A 14386-nucleotide genomic window follows, 5' to 3' on the forward strand; every position below is an offset into this window, starting at 1 on the left:
ACAGGCTCAGTAATTGTTGCACACGGGCTTTCTTGCTCCGAGGCATGTGGGATCTTCCTCGACCAGGGCTCAAACCTGTGTCCCCGGCATTGGCAGGCGGATTCTTAACCTCTGCACCACCGGGGAAGCCCCTAGATTTTTTTTTTTTTAATATTTACTTATTTGGCTGTGGCAGGGTCTTAGTTGCAGCACGTGGGATCTTCGTTGCAGCATGCGGGATGTTTTAGTTGTGGCATGTGGGCTCTTAGTTGCAGCATGCAGGATCTAGTTCCCTGAACCCAGGCCCCCTGCATTGGGAGCACAGAGTCTTAACCACTGGACCACTAGGGAAGTCCTCCATCTAGATTGTATAGTCTTTTTGTCCTAGTGCCCAGCACAGTGTTTGACTCATAGAGGCTTCAGTGTAAAATGAGGGGATTTGTATTAGGCTTTCCCCAAAGTTCCCTGCCGGGCTGTGATTCTGGGATTCTGTGAGGTGTTTGCTGTAGCTGGTAGGAAGTGCAGAGGATCTGCTCCCTGAAAAGCCGAGGAACTTACTCTTGAGTGCAGTTACTAATAATGAAGTTGTGATTAGGTCTGGCCTGCCTCCTAGCTTGTGGCCAGTCAACCCCTGGCCCCACTCTGCTTTGAGAAGGTAGCGGGGCATACATGGTACTTAACCTACAGAGGTGCTGCAATCACTGCTTCTGGGTGTAGTGGAGTCCTGAGCAGGTCTGTCTCCTTTCCATCTTTCCAGTGTGAGTCAAGCTGGCAGCAGCTCTAGAGGAGGCATCCAGGGGGTTCTTGTACAATGCAGAGAGCTGCCCATGAGCATGAAAGGGAATTCCTAGGCCAGGTGGCCCCATTCACCTGCCAGCTCCTGCTGGAAAGACATGGTAGCATTTTGGCACTTGACACCACTTTGCCCCATCTGGCTCCTTTTGGAACGAGAGTAAAGAGTCCTGACCAGGGGGCCTGGAGAGGCAGTACGCTGATGCTGGTGTAGGGAGCGGCCAGTGGGGTGGGCCTCAGTTCTGGGGAACAGCACCTCTACGCATCACTTCTGGGGATAGTTGTCTCACCTGTCCTCTTGCAGGCAAAACTCAGAGGCTTTGGAGGTCCTTGCCTTTCCCAAAGCAACTCAGTTTCAGCCTCTGTTCTCCTTGCCTCCTAGGTTAGGTTGGCTGGGCATTTGATATAGAAGAGAAGTTGCTCATCTTCCTATGTAATTCCTAGGTTTATTTCACCCCCTACATAGTGCCTTATCATCCTAAAAATGGGGCCTTCACCCTAGCCTCCCCAGGAAGAATGGGGACTATCAAGTCCATTTTCTGTCCCCTGTAACCTTCTGTAAACTTCTCTTCATTTTACAATATCCCCCTCCTGTCTTGGCTCTTGAAACTACTCCCATTGGAAGAAAAAGGCAATTTACCCTCCTACCCCTCTTTAGGGCCATATTCTGTTTGTTCTCTTGGAAACCATGGCAACTTGGCCTAAGAGGCCACTTCTACCACCTTGGAAGTTAATGCTCCAAAGCCTTGTACTCACAGCTGCGAGGTCTCTAACACGTTTTTCCAAAGTGGGACAGGAGCCTCTGAATTTTCAGTTCTGCTAAAGGAAGAAAGTTTCAAACAAACCAACCCCTATATAATCCTTTTACAAGTTGGTTAGGAATGGGAGAAACGTTCCCTGTGAGATCCAGAGTATGAATATAGGCAGCATTAGCTGGGAATCCTGAAGCGTATTCTGGAGCGTCTGGTCCACACTTATTTTTCTTACGCTCTTTTCTCCTTTCCCTTCTCACAATTACTCGGTTGCTTAGAAAACTCTGTTGGAGGTGCTTATCTTTTAGCTTATACCAACTTTTTTCTCTTTTTCTTCTTGACATGTTTGTACTTCTTGCTCTGGTGCTACCTTTTAAAGCCCCAAGTAGGGAATCCAGGGAGCTGTGATGATTAACTGCAGGAGCCCGGTAGAAGAATTCCACAGCCTTAGACGGCAAAGTTTCCATAGCCTCACTGCCGAGGGACTTCCCCCACGAAGGAGTCCTCTTTCTTGAGTTGGCCACTGGAGGTGGGAGGGGAGAGAGTGGGCTGGCCTGTCCTTGGCTTCTCTTTGGACTTGGAGGCTTGCCATGGGAGGGTTTAGTGGCTGAAGCCTTGAAGGGAGGGCACTGACCCCTCCCCCCATGCTGAAAAGGATTTTCTCTGGAGATAGGGGTCTTAACTGATTTGGAACAGCTGGCCAGGGCATGTGAGACTGGAGCTCCCACAAACCTTTGCAGAAGCAAATGTTAGGTAAATAGTGTGAGATGCCTACAGAGTTCTTCTGGCTCTGCTGGGTTAGGACGCCTTCTGCTGCTCCTCCTCTGGTCCCCTCTGCAAATCCTTGAATCCTTGCACGGTGGTGGGGAGAGCTAGGAGAAGGTGGCCATGTCACCAGGGAGCTGAACGTTTGCCTCCATCTGTCTATTCCCAGCCCCAGTTTTATAGGTTCAGAGTGGAATTCAGGTGGAATAGTGGAGCCACCTTGCAGCTTGTGGTTGGGTAAGACTAGTTTATCATGTTCAGTTCTGAATTTTCACCTTCTGTGGGAGTACTGAAAGGAGCCAGAGTCCAGTTGTAGCACAAGTTGTATTTTACATCTGTCTGATCTCCCAGCCTCTTCCTCCATCAGGCCACTTCCTATTTATACTAGATTGGGAACTTGGCTGAGCATACTAAATCCTGACTTTGCTTTTTAATCCATAAGAATAGTCTCATATCCTTCCTCTCCCCCCATCTCTGTTAGGGCTTCTCACTTCTGAGTCCTCAGTGTTTGCCTCTGCTTCAAGCATGGTTAGATACTACATATTTGACTTATCCAGGCAAGCTCCAGGTAGATTTGGGAGAATGCAGATTGGTTCATAGAGTTCATCCTGTGTGCCTTTGGGCCCATCATCCATGACCCATGACACAGATCGGCCCTGTGTTGGCGCTAGCTGTGGCAGCCCCATGAGTGCCCGGCTTGCCTCTCAGCACTTCCGTACTCTTTCACTATTTGAGCCAATGTGGACTTGACAGGGCTGATTGGTTTCAGAAATTACCCAGGTAAGGAGAATGGAATTCGGTCCAATTAGGTTGTCCCCGGAGATGTGGAAAAGAGAGAATGAGAGAGATTTTGAGACTGAGATAGATAGATAGATAGATAGATAGATAGATAGATAGATAGATAGATAGATAGATAGATAGATAGATAGAGGAGGTGAGAGGAAGAGAGAGAGAGAAGGAAGGAGGCAAGAAGAGAGGGAGAGATGGGGAAAGGGATATACAGAGATGTGAAAAAACAAAGTGAGAGGCTTGGAAATGAGGTATAGAGAGAAAAATGAGGAGGTGGAAAGAGATTGGTACTGGGTATTTTTCCCATGATTTCTGGTAGCTCAGTGCTTCAAAAATAATCCAGAAAACATCCTTTTTTGCCACTTCCTACAGACCTCCCCCCAACCACCATCATCATAGTTCTCCCAGGTTTTTCCTTGGAGGTATGGCAGTGATGTTCAAAATGCTGTGTGTGGGAGTTTAGAATCAAATGGGTGTTAGGAGAACTTGAATTCTTTATAGTTTACCTTTGCTTCTGCCTAGAGAGCGGATGATTCCTACAGTGATGGCTGGTTTCCCTTCTGTCTGCACCAGAAAAGCCCCGTGACTGTGTCTTGGAGACCAAGGGTGATGTGCCTCCAATACACCAACACGATATAGCCCCAGAGGCAAGAGGGGGAGATGGGGCCTGTGCTGAGGGGGTGTTTCTTGGGACTTACAGACAACTGATTCTCTGTGCAGATTGGGTCCCCTTCTGGGCCTTCCATCTTTCTCCTTCCCTTAGAAACAGAAGCATACTGGAGCAGAGAAGGGTGGTTCATTCATGAACTCCACATGTTAGGTTGGACACTGGGACAGACACTGGGAGAGAGAGGTGATACAACCTTTCTGCTCTCTCAGAAGAATACACAGTACCTTCCTCTTTCTCTCCCGTGAGATTTCCATAAACAGCCACCAGCTGGGGCTGAGTCACCTCTCTGCCTGCCCGTTGTTTCTTTCAACAATGGGCCCTGTGTCCATCACTGTGGATCTGAGCCCTTTTGAATAGATGCTCTTTCTAACCATGATTTTTGGAAGCTTACTCTACCTTGGGGGTTCGGAGACATGTCTGTTTCTTTGTCTTTTATGTATTCCCAAGTAACGGCCACTCAGCCTGAGTAAATACCCTGAGACTTAGGAACAGAAACACTGGTGTCTATGATGCTATCAGCCTACTCCCGACAATCCAGGACGGTGCCCCATATTGGGCCCTTTCCTCACCTCCTCCCTGCTCCCTTCCTACCCTACAGGAACAACGGGATGCTGATGACAGTTGGTTTGACAAGCCTAGAAACCATGCCTGCTCTGCTCTTTTGACCTCAAGGTGCTGCCAAGACTGATTTGTGTCCCAAGTTCTGATTTTCCCAGCAAGATATCAGCTCACCCGGCTGTCAGTTAGGACTTTGACCTTTCCTGGGGCAGCAGAGGGTGCTTCCCTTGTGGAATCAGCAGCAGCTTCCCCCTTCTTCCTCTCTCTTCCCCTTGGGGGCTGTTCTCATTGATAGCCTTTCTGAGCCATAGTGGTATCTGCAAGACATTCAGTTATAATCTGAGATGGACAGAATTGAACAGTCTGTGAGATTTGCTCTTCTTAACACTGCCCTAACTTTATTTTTTAATCTGATTAATATGCCCATCAGCAGTGGGGTTTTTTCTCCTACTAAGTGTATAACAACCCAAAAGGAACTGGAATAAGGTGGAGAAAGAAGAATGGTAAAAATCCTGCAGCATCTTTTGTATTCCAAGCAGCTGTTTCTGGAAGGTGTCTCTCTATTCCTGAGATATCATTTAGTGGCTGGCATATTTATCAGTCAGCACACACTTTCAGCTCAGTTGTGTATGTGTGTGGGTGTGTATATGTGTGTGTGTGAGATTACCACATGGTAATCTTCCACTCTCTTGCCCCTCTTGAGCTGCCTATACCTGATGGCCCATTTCTTTGTTCTCATTTGTTACTCTAAGTTTGACTGGGCAAGTGGAGAAGGTAGGAGGCTATAGTGCCCCATCCAGTAGCTGGAGGTAGGAGGTACTCGCTATTTCTACCAAAATCTTTTCCCAAGTGCCTAGTGCCCTGGAGACATATGTGTCCAAGGATAAATCAACCTCGCTTTTGGTCATCCTTCAGCATCTGACTCCTTGGTGCTGGTGAGAGGTCCTTACCACCCTGACTAGAACCTTGAATCTTGTTGTGCAGGAGTATCCCTTCACCCCAGAGCTCCCTGAGGTGTAAGAATTGGATGAAAGTTCTCTGTACAAGTGGCGGAAACATGTGTCCCTTCAGAGGTACCTCAGAGGTCATTTCCTGCAGCCCTCCAGCCAGGAGTGACCAGGCCCCATGCTGGGTGGCACTGCACCCAGGTTGTAGGGGGTGGGGCTTGCTTTGAGGCTCTCTTCCCACGACCCCTGGTGGAGGTCTCCGTATCTTCATCCTGATGATACAGGCAGCCAGTGGGGCCTGATGGGGAGTAAGGGGCTGCGAGGAATGCTGCTGGCTGGAGCCAGCCTTTGACAGGAAGGAAGAGGACAAAGCGCCTTTGTCTCTTCTCAGTGTGAGTGGTGCAGAGGTGAGAAAACCCTGAGTTTGGGCCTTTCTCCTTGATGAGCTGAGGCAGAGGCATGTAGGGGCAAGAAGCCATACATCCCCTTCTTTAAAGGAACTTACTTACTCTACTCCTCACTTCGGTGTTCCCCTTGCTGGCTCAAACCACATGCTCTATAGTCTGGCCATACTCTTTTTGTTCCTGAGAAAGTTGTGCTGACTCTTTTTTTTTTTTTTTTTTAAGCTGTTTTAGGGGGTTGGGAAAGGAAAACTTTAAAAGTAAAATAATACAAAACAGACCACTCTGCCATTACAGGCACATAAATAGCTGCACCATAGCCAGGCTGCAGACTCACTTTGCCATAGCAACCTCGGCGAGTGTTTATAGCAGCCTGTCGCCCCAACTGGAAAACAGCAGCTGCCTTGGCCTCAGCACAGCAGGCAGGCACCCCCCGAGAGGTGTTGCAGGGGCCACAGGCCAGCCCTTCTGCGGGGGCCGTGGGAACTGACAGAGCAAAAGCAGCATGGGGGGCTTCCCTGGTGGCGCAGTGGTTAAGAGTCCTCCTGCCAGTGCAGGGGACACAGGTTTGAGCCCTGGTCCGGGAAGATCCCACATGCCACGGAGCAGCTGGGCCCGTGCACCACAACTCCTGAGCCTGCACTCTAGAGCCCACAAGCCACAACTACTAAGCCTTCATGCCACAACTACTGAGCCTTCATGCCGCAACTACTGAAGCCCGCGCACCTGGAGCCCGTGCTCCGCAGCAAGAGAAGCCACAACAATGAGAAGCCTGCGCACTGCAACAAAGAGTAGCCCCCGCTCACCAGAACTAGAGAAAGCCCGCGTGCAGCAATGGAGACCCAACGCAGCCAAAAATAAAAAAAAAAAAAAAAAAAAAAAAGCAGCATGGGGTTCAGATGTGCTGGGGGGCAGTAATATTTGGGGAGCCTGAAGTGAGTGGTGGGTCTCTTTTGTGTCCGTTTTTCCCCACCCCTGGGTACCACACCGTCTCTCATCTCCTGCCGAGTAGGAAACAGGAGTGCCGAGGGTGTGTAGCTGCACCAGAACCCGAAAGGGGTCTGGGTTTTCCTCTGACTCTCACCAGGTATCTTGTTTTAACTTTCTGAATAAATCTTGGCTTCAGTTGCAGCCTGTTCAGGGAGGTCCTCTCAAGTCTAATTTTCTCAAGGACTCACAGGAGAGGAGCTTTCCTTGGGAGGATCATGGGTCTCTCTGGGAAAGGGGGCTGCCCCAAGATGAATGGAAGCAGAGATCAACATTCTGGAAGGACTAAAGGAGGGCGAGATGTGACGAGAGCCTCCTGTGCGTCCCCTGTCAGGCTGGATCTGAGGACAGTGTCGGGACTGGGCCCCCAATCGAGGCTCTCAAAGTGCTTTAGCCTGGTGTTGGCTGGAGATTCTCACGACGTTGGAAACTCTGCATCGTTCTCAAGTGTGGTACCCAGACCAGCATCAGCATCCCCTTGTTAGGGAGCTTGTTATAAATGCACATTCCCAGGCCCCACCCCAGACTTCCTGAACCAGCAACTCTGGGAACCCTCCTGGGAGTCCTGAGGCTCACTCAAGTTTCAGGATCACTGCTCCAAGGCACAACAGAAGTGCAAGAGAGTATGGTCTGCCCACTTTCTAAAGACCACAACTGACTTAGCGCCTCCTGTGTGAAGAAGGAAGAGTGAAGCTGGGGGATGAGGCCGACAGCTATTCGGGAATGCTCCCGGCTCTCTTTCCTGGTGAACTCCATCTTCTCAGCATGGAGCCTTTGTCCATTCGCCTGGGAATTCCGGGAAGCAGCTGGGCTGAGAGAGGCTGGAAGAGGCAGTGGCGGGGCCTGGCTCTCTGTACGCTGTACCGGCAAGACTGCCGTGGAGCGGGGGAGGCGATGGGACGCCGGCAGGCATGGTGTCCAGGGGGTGGTACGCTGGCTAGTGTCTGGGTCCCACAGGAATGTTATTTTGCTTCCTCTCCTGCTGAGCCCCTGGGACAGCTGCCCCGGCAGTCTCTTTTGGTAGATGCCATGTGGCCTCCTCAGTCTGAGGCCAGGCAACTTCCCTCTCACCCCGAGGCCTCCCCAGAGCCTGCGGCCCGGGAGCAGCGAGATCCTGACTGACTCCAGTAGTCAAGGGAGATTGGCCCTCCCCCCGCCTCCACGAGCATGGCGTGATTCTGCTGAAATTTGTTTCTAAAAATAACACAGGATCCAATCCAGCTGCTAAAAAGCCCCTTGCTTCCCTTGGGACGAAAATGTGGAAAAACCGCCGTAGCCCCAAGAAAGGTAATCTGTGTTGCCCAGGAGAGTGTGTGTACTGGATATTTGAATGCTGCTGCCCAAGGGTCTGCCTCTAACCGTCCCAGTTTCGAGCAGCTGCACCTTAGTGTTAGAGGCAGGTACCCTTCTAACGCATATCCTGAGCATCTCCCACAATCCGGCCGGCACTCCCTTCATTAGACAACAGACCTTCTGGATGGCACTGCTGCTCCCAGCTGAAGTCAGCTCTTGTCCTCCTTAATCAGCTGAAGGAGTGGGAGGTTGCTCTTCCATCCTCTACATTTTTTTGAGCTCTGGCTTGCTGTGAACATTCCCTCAACACCCCTGAGTCACAGGAGGCCACGGAGGTGACCCGGGCCAGTATGACTCATAATATTTGGAAAAGAGGGTATATTCCCTATGGCTCTAGGCTCAAGGGACTGCCCGTTTTCATCTTGATCTATTGATGCTATTATTAGGATGAATGCAGGGGGGTGACAATGCCCCACTAGGCACATGCCAGCTTCCGTTTCCCACCCCATGCTGTGAAGCTTCCTGTCTTCATCTTGATGGTTCCTGGAGTCTCTGAGAGGGGCCGGATCAACAGGCCAGATGATCAGGAAGAGACTGTCATCAGCCTTGGGTCAATTCTTGGTATCACTGTTTAGAGAAGGCTGTGCTATCTATGCGCCTGACCTTCTCCCTGCCCTCTGAAGGCATCTGGCCAGAACTGATAAGTTTTGTCCTCATTGTCATAGCATATCTTAGACAGTACAGCCCCTCCAGGCTTCAGCATCGTAGTATGTTTTATTTTTTTTAGACCTCAGGTACAGACTATTGAGTCAATCATACTATGGATTCATGGCCCAGTATTATCGCTGGTCCATGCAAGGCCCTTCCTGTGCTCACTGTTTCCCCGTATCCCATGTCTTTTCCCTTCCTTGCCTAGGAGCAGCATTCTAATGTGTTAATATGTATCTTTTTGTTTAAATACATCCCTTAAAGTGTATAGTTTTGCTTTAGATGCATGTGTTTTTAACTTTTGTTAAAGCACCTTTTTTACCCCCGCTAAGCACTGTTTTTAAGATAGCAATATTGTTGTGTGTATATCTGATCTGTCTTTCTAACTGTGGCATAATATCCCCTCTTATCTAGCTCACATATTTTACCTGTCCATCACTGGGAGAGGGGATTCCAGGTTGCCTTCAACGCTCTGTCACCACAAATAATGTCCCAGTGAACATCCTTACACATGCCCCTTTCTGAACCTGTGTGAGAATTTCTTTGGGAGATGTACCCACTTGATGACTGCATCCAGGGTATGCATAGACTTAGTTCGGTCAAGTACGAGGTGGCTCCAAGGAGGAGGGGAATTTCTGGATCCCTGAGACCCAGGGGTTGAGGACAAGACATTTTCTCCAGATAGATGCTTTGATTCTAGCACTGCATTTCTGCTGCTGAGTTGAAGAAGACACTCTCAGGGTAGCAGACTTGGGGAGGGGGAGGGTAAGGGAAGGAGCCTCATGTACACCACCTCCTAACCAGCAAGTGATGTTTTCTCTTTAGGAAGGGAGTACCCACATCCTAGGGGCTGACTGAGAATTAGCATCGAGTTCCAAGACCAGGAGCAGAACCACAGGCTACAGTGTGCCATGCTGTAGTCAGTACAGAGGCATGGTTTTGGTGCCTCAGCCCTCACTTGGCTTCCTGGCACCGGCATGGCTATTGCTGAGGATGACAGGTGGTGCTGCCCACTACCTGAACTTTAGCCAACATCCTCTGCCTCTGACCTTCTTCCCATATGCCTCCAAAGGGCCTCAGTAGACTGAAGGAGGGTATGTGCGCAGGTCTGCTCTGCAAGTCAGCAGGCATCAGGGGAGCAATTAGGGCAGGGCGGGCATGGGGAGGGAAAGAGAACCTGGGACCACGATGAGGATGGCTGCTACACCCAAGTGGTGGGAACTAGCACAGGTGGGCTAGACTCTGGGTTATGGGAATAAGGGGCCTGTAATGAGGAGGGAGCAGAGCAGCCTTCGTGTAGAATTTAGACCTTCAGAGAGAAGGGCCAACCAGGGATGTTTCATGCTGGGCAGCCTGCCATGTTCAGGTGCTTGCCAGCTTTCTTGAAAGCCCCTCTAAGAGGTATGACAGTGCCGAGAAAAGGAGTGAAGCTTAAGACACTGTAGGTAATGGCTGAGGAACGGCCCCTGCTGGAGAAAGGAGGGAGAGAATCTAGAGCCGGGGCTCTCTGTGCCTCTCCCCAGTCCCTACAGGCTGCCAGGCCCTGGGTGTGAGATGAGGAGTGGAGGGAGCCCTCAGCCCCACTCCTTCAGTCTCTAGGTGGGAACTGGATATACTTGGAATCATGCCAATCCAGAGCTAAGGGCATTCTGCCTGGGGGGATACGTATGTGTGGGGGTGGGAATGGAGTGGGGAGTGTCTGCCCCTCACAAGCTGTAGCTCTGTCCCTACGCCTGCCCTGATGTGTTGTAGAGGCTTCAGGGGTTGTGGGTCAGGGACAGATAGATAGGTTTATACGGGCCTTCTGATCAAGCTTTAGAAAGTAAATCTGTAGCTTTGTTTCCATTTTTCTTACAGGATTGTCCTTGTACTTGATGCAGGGTAGCTTTGGATTCAGACTAGGACACAAATCCTGGTTCTCTGAATCTCTATTTCCCTGCTATAAAATGGGGTGCCCTCCTTATAGGGCTGTTAGTGAAGATTCAGTGAAGCAATATGTAGAATAATGATAAATAACTACTATTTATGGACCAGCCACTACATATCAGCTGCTATGCTAGGCTGCTGTCTATACAGTACACACGTGTGTGCGCATGTGTGTGTGTTTACATATATGATTTCTCTCGGGGAAGTGTGGGCTTGAAGCAGGTTTCATATTTCAGTTTGGTGCATTCTAAGGTGGGACCAGCCTACTCCTGTGCCACCCCCCTCCCCACCCGCACAAGGTCTTCCCTTCTTGGCACTGACGCTCCAACCACAGCATCTCCAAGTGCTACCAACTCACTTCTGAGCAGAGGCTCCCAGCCCAGCAAAGGGGGCAGGGCATGAGAGTCCGCTCCACTGATCAGCCCCTGCCTGCAGCCCAGAAGCCAGAGTTGAGCATAGCTACTTATTATTCCAGGCAGGTCTGGCTGCAGTGCTGCACCAGCCTGAAGCCCTAGGCCCCTGGCCCCTCCTGTTTCCTTTCTCCTCTTTCCATTCATACTTCATTTCCCATGCCTCATGCCAGATTCATTAGGAGCCTTTGGCAGGGGAGATTCAGGGGGTGGGTTCCTTTCAGATTCTCAGAATACCCTACTCCCTACATAGGGAGTTACCTTTTTTCCTCATAGCCTGGGGATGCACCCCAGGAAAGTTAAGAGTAAGGGATTTCTTGACAAAATTGGAGGAAACAGTGTCTGACTGTTGTTTATGGTTTGGTGACTTAAGGCATGAGGTTTTTGTCTCTGGCAGCGCCTCAGTTGCTAGGGAGCAACTGCAACTTGCTAGGGAGCTCAGCTGCACATTGAGTCATCAGGAAATATAGGGTGGTCTGCTTCTCAGGTATGTGTAGGAACAGGAGGGGGTCTCTTTCACCCTCATTGCCTGTGATGTGATGTAGTTGATTCTAAAATTGAAAGAGCAAGTGTAAGAGTCAGCATTTCCTCTACGTGGTTATGTGTATTCTCTGTACCCCAAAGATGCCTACTTTTTTTTTTTTTTTTAATTTTATTTATTTATTTATGGCTGTGTTGGGTCTTCGTTTCTGTGCGAGGGCTTTCCCTAGTTGCGGCAAGTGGGGGCCACTCTTCATCGCGGTGCGCGGGCCTCTCACTATCGCGGCCTCTCCCGCTGCGGAGCACAGGCTCCAAACGCGCAGGCTCAGTAATTGTGGCTCACGGGCCTAGTTGCTCTGCGGCATGTGGGATCTTCCCAGACCAGGGCTCGAACCCGTGTCCCGTACATTGGCAGGCAGATTCTCAACCACTGCGCCACCAGGGAAGCCCCATGCCTACTTTTTAAAGGACTTATATTTGTCAGAAAATGGGGAGGTCCAGACTTGAGGGAAGGAGTAAGGTATAACAAAAAGAGGACCAGGCAGTCAAGGCCACTGACTTGCCAAAGAACAAATCACTTTTTATGTCTTTGGACCTCAGTGTCTTCATCTGTAAGGTGGGAGTCACAGCTGTCCTACCTAAAATTGATGTGACAATCCTTTTACATGTCACTGCAAGTTGTAGAACAGATGTTACAGAACTTTAGGAGGAAAAAAATTAAAATGATTTAATGATCATATAACTAGTATGATTTCTTGCCCCTGCAGGAAGGGATGAGAGTTTGCTCTTCCATCCCATCATCATTAAGCTGGCAAAATGCTAGAAACGGGGAGTGAGAACATACCTATCCCAGGAGGCACTGAGCCGAATGACTAATCCTGACCTGACAAGAGGTGGTACCTCCTAGGCATCTGAGCATTGCATCTGAGGCTGAGCCTGTGTGAGCATTTACATACTATTCTTTGCCAGTTGCCTAATAAGGTTAGGGGCTAGGCAAGCCCAGCAGTTGCAGAGAGCTCTTATTCTAAGAGCTCAGAGAGAAGTATTGGCACCAGCTATGCCTCTGAATTCCGGAAGAACTTTCATGGAGAGCCCAACTTAAGAAAGGGTCCCAAATGGGCACTGTCCCTGTGACTTGTGCCAGCCAGCTTAGTGCTTGACCTACATATGTGTCTCTAGAGCAACCTGAAGCAGGACAAACCCTCATTCCTTTCTACTTGTCCCATGTGTTTCTAATCTTAAGTGACCTTTTCTCATTGGTTGTCTACGTGAGTGGAAGAATCTCTCCTCTTTGATCTCTTCAGACTGCCCCTACTTCTCTAGAGATCCCAGGCCACATTGCCTAGTGGTTATAGCTAATGGTTCTAACCTAGCTAATGGTTACTGCTAATGAAGCTGCCTTGGAATTTTCCATTCTTTTGGGGGTGTGGGAGTTCCCCCTGGCAAGGAAAGATGGAGGGGCACGTGGAAATTATTGCTCTTCTGCTTTAAGGGCTAGATTTAAAAAGTTCATTAAGATCAAATCAAGCTTTTTCGCATCACTGGAGTGTCCTATACTGGACACTGGTCATCTTTCATCTAAGATTTCAAGCACTATTTCTATTTTATATCCCTTTCCTTATCAACTTTCTTAGGATGGTGTGAAAAGGTAGGGCTGATTCTTCCCCCAGATAAAGATGGAGGAGCTGAGCCCTAAGAAAACTGAGCACTAAGAAGGCCAAGTGACTTGCCTGAGGGGTACCTGGAAGATGGTGAATCTGGTTCTGAATCTACTACTGGTTTTTCAACCAAAAAAATTAGCTGATGCCTGCTCCATGCAGGTGGTCACCTAGGCACTGGGGAAAAAGCAGTGAACAAGACACATGAAAAATCTCTGCCTTCATAGAACAAACATGGCAGTGGGTAGAGAGTAAAAAAAAGTAAAATCTTCTGATTTCCAGTTAAGCTCTCAATCAGCACTGTCCTCAACATCCTCTAGAAAGGTTAAGGAGTTCAACTTAAGGGTCAGCTGGGCTTCTTGCTGCTATAGCCCTTCCCACTGCTTCCAGACTTGGAGAAGAAGGTGAATTGGAGAGAAAAGTCTGTGGTACTTTTTATCCCTATGCCAGTATGATTGAAGGGAGTTTGACACTCTGCCTCAGGTTCTCTCCAGACCTCCTTGTTCCCCAGGATTCTCTGATGACATCTAAAAAGAAAGGGAATATGATGTTTAAAAAACAATAGCAACAACAACAAAACAAAACCCTGCTTGCGTAACCCTTTGTAAGTCAGAGTAGCTCTAAAAATTTATAGTAGAAGGAGGAGGCAGAGGGCAGACTGGGAGAGGGAGGGGTTTAACCACCTCCATCCCAGTGGAACCTGCCAGGAACAGGATTGATTATAATTAGCAGGAACTTTGGCCACATGTGATTTTTGGAAAATTAATTGATAAAAGAGTCAAGTCCTTATCTGATGGTCCTTGTGCTCCTTTGTTCACCTTCTAGAAGCAAGGATGTCATCCATTTATTAGAGAGGGGCTGGGCCCCCAGTGTTTGGGTGCTGTGTTCAGGAAGAGCCCCTTCACATTTAAATAGCCAATGTGTGGCAGTCCTCCTGCATGCCACACAGCAGCCCCTTTCTGACGCTGAGAACGGAGCTCAGGATAAGCCTTTTCACCTTCATCCTCCCTGTTCTTACCTGTACATACTCCTGACCCTCTTTCCCTAGTGAGCACGTGTAAGAGGTAACACATGCCTTCCTGGGGAGAAATGCTGGTTTGAGACCCTCCGGTGTCACTCACACGCAGACTAACTTTGCTCCCCTACTCACCCTGTTGTGGCCCTAGGCTCTATCTGAATCAGTAGCTGTCGTATTCCTGCCACCCCAGAGGAACTTTAACACTCATAGGCTTCAAACTCACTATCTTTCCTCCTCAGAGGTCCTTCTGTCC

The 14386-nt window shown here is 49.4% G+C and overlaps 1 protein-coding gene across 6 annotated transcripts in view; it reads left to right on the top strand.

Annotated features, from left to right (window-relative positions):
* Positions 1-14386, top strand: part of ATP2B4 (ATPase plasma membrane Ca2+ transporting 4) — a 90984-nt gene that overhangs the window by 26810 nt on the left and 49788 nt on the right. The gene's annotated exons all lie outside the window — the stretch shown is intronic.

Source organism: Balaenoptera musculus, chromosome 1, assembly GCF_009873245.2.
Source record: "Balaenoptera musculus isolate JJ_BM4_2016_0621 chromosome 1, mBalMus1.pri.v3, whole genome shotgun sequence".
Taxonomy (NCBI): domain Eukaryota; kingdom Metazoa; phylum Chordata; class Mammalia; order Artiodactyla; family Balaenopteridae; genus Balaenoptera; species Balaenoptera musculus.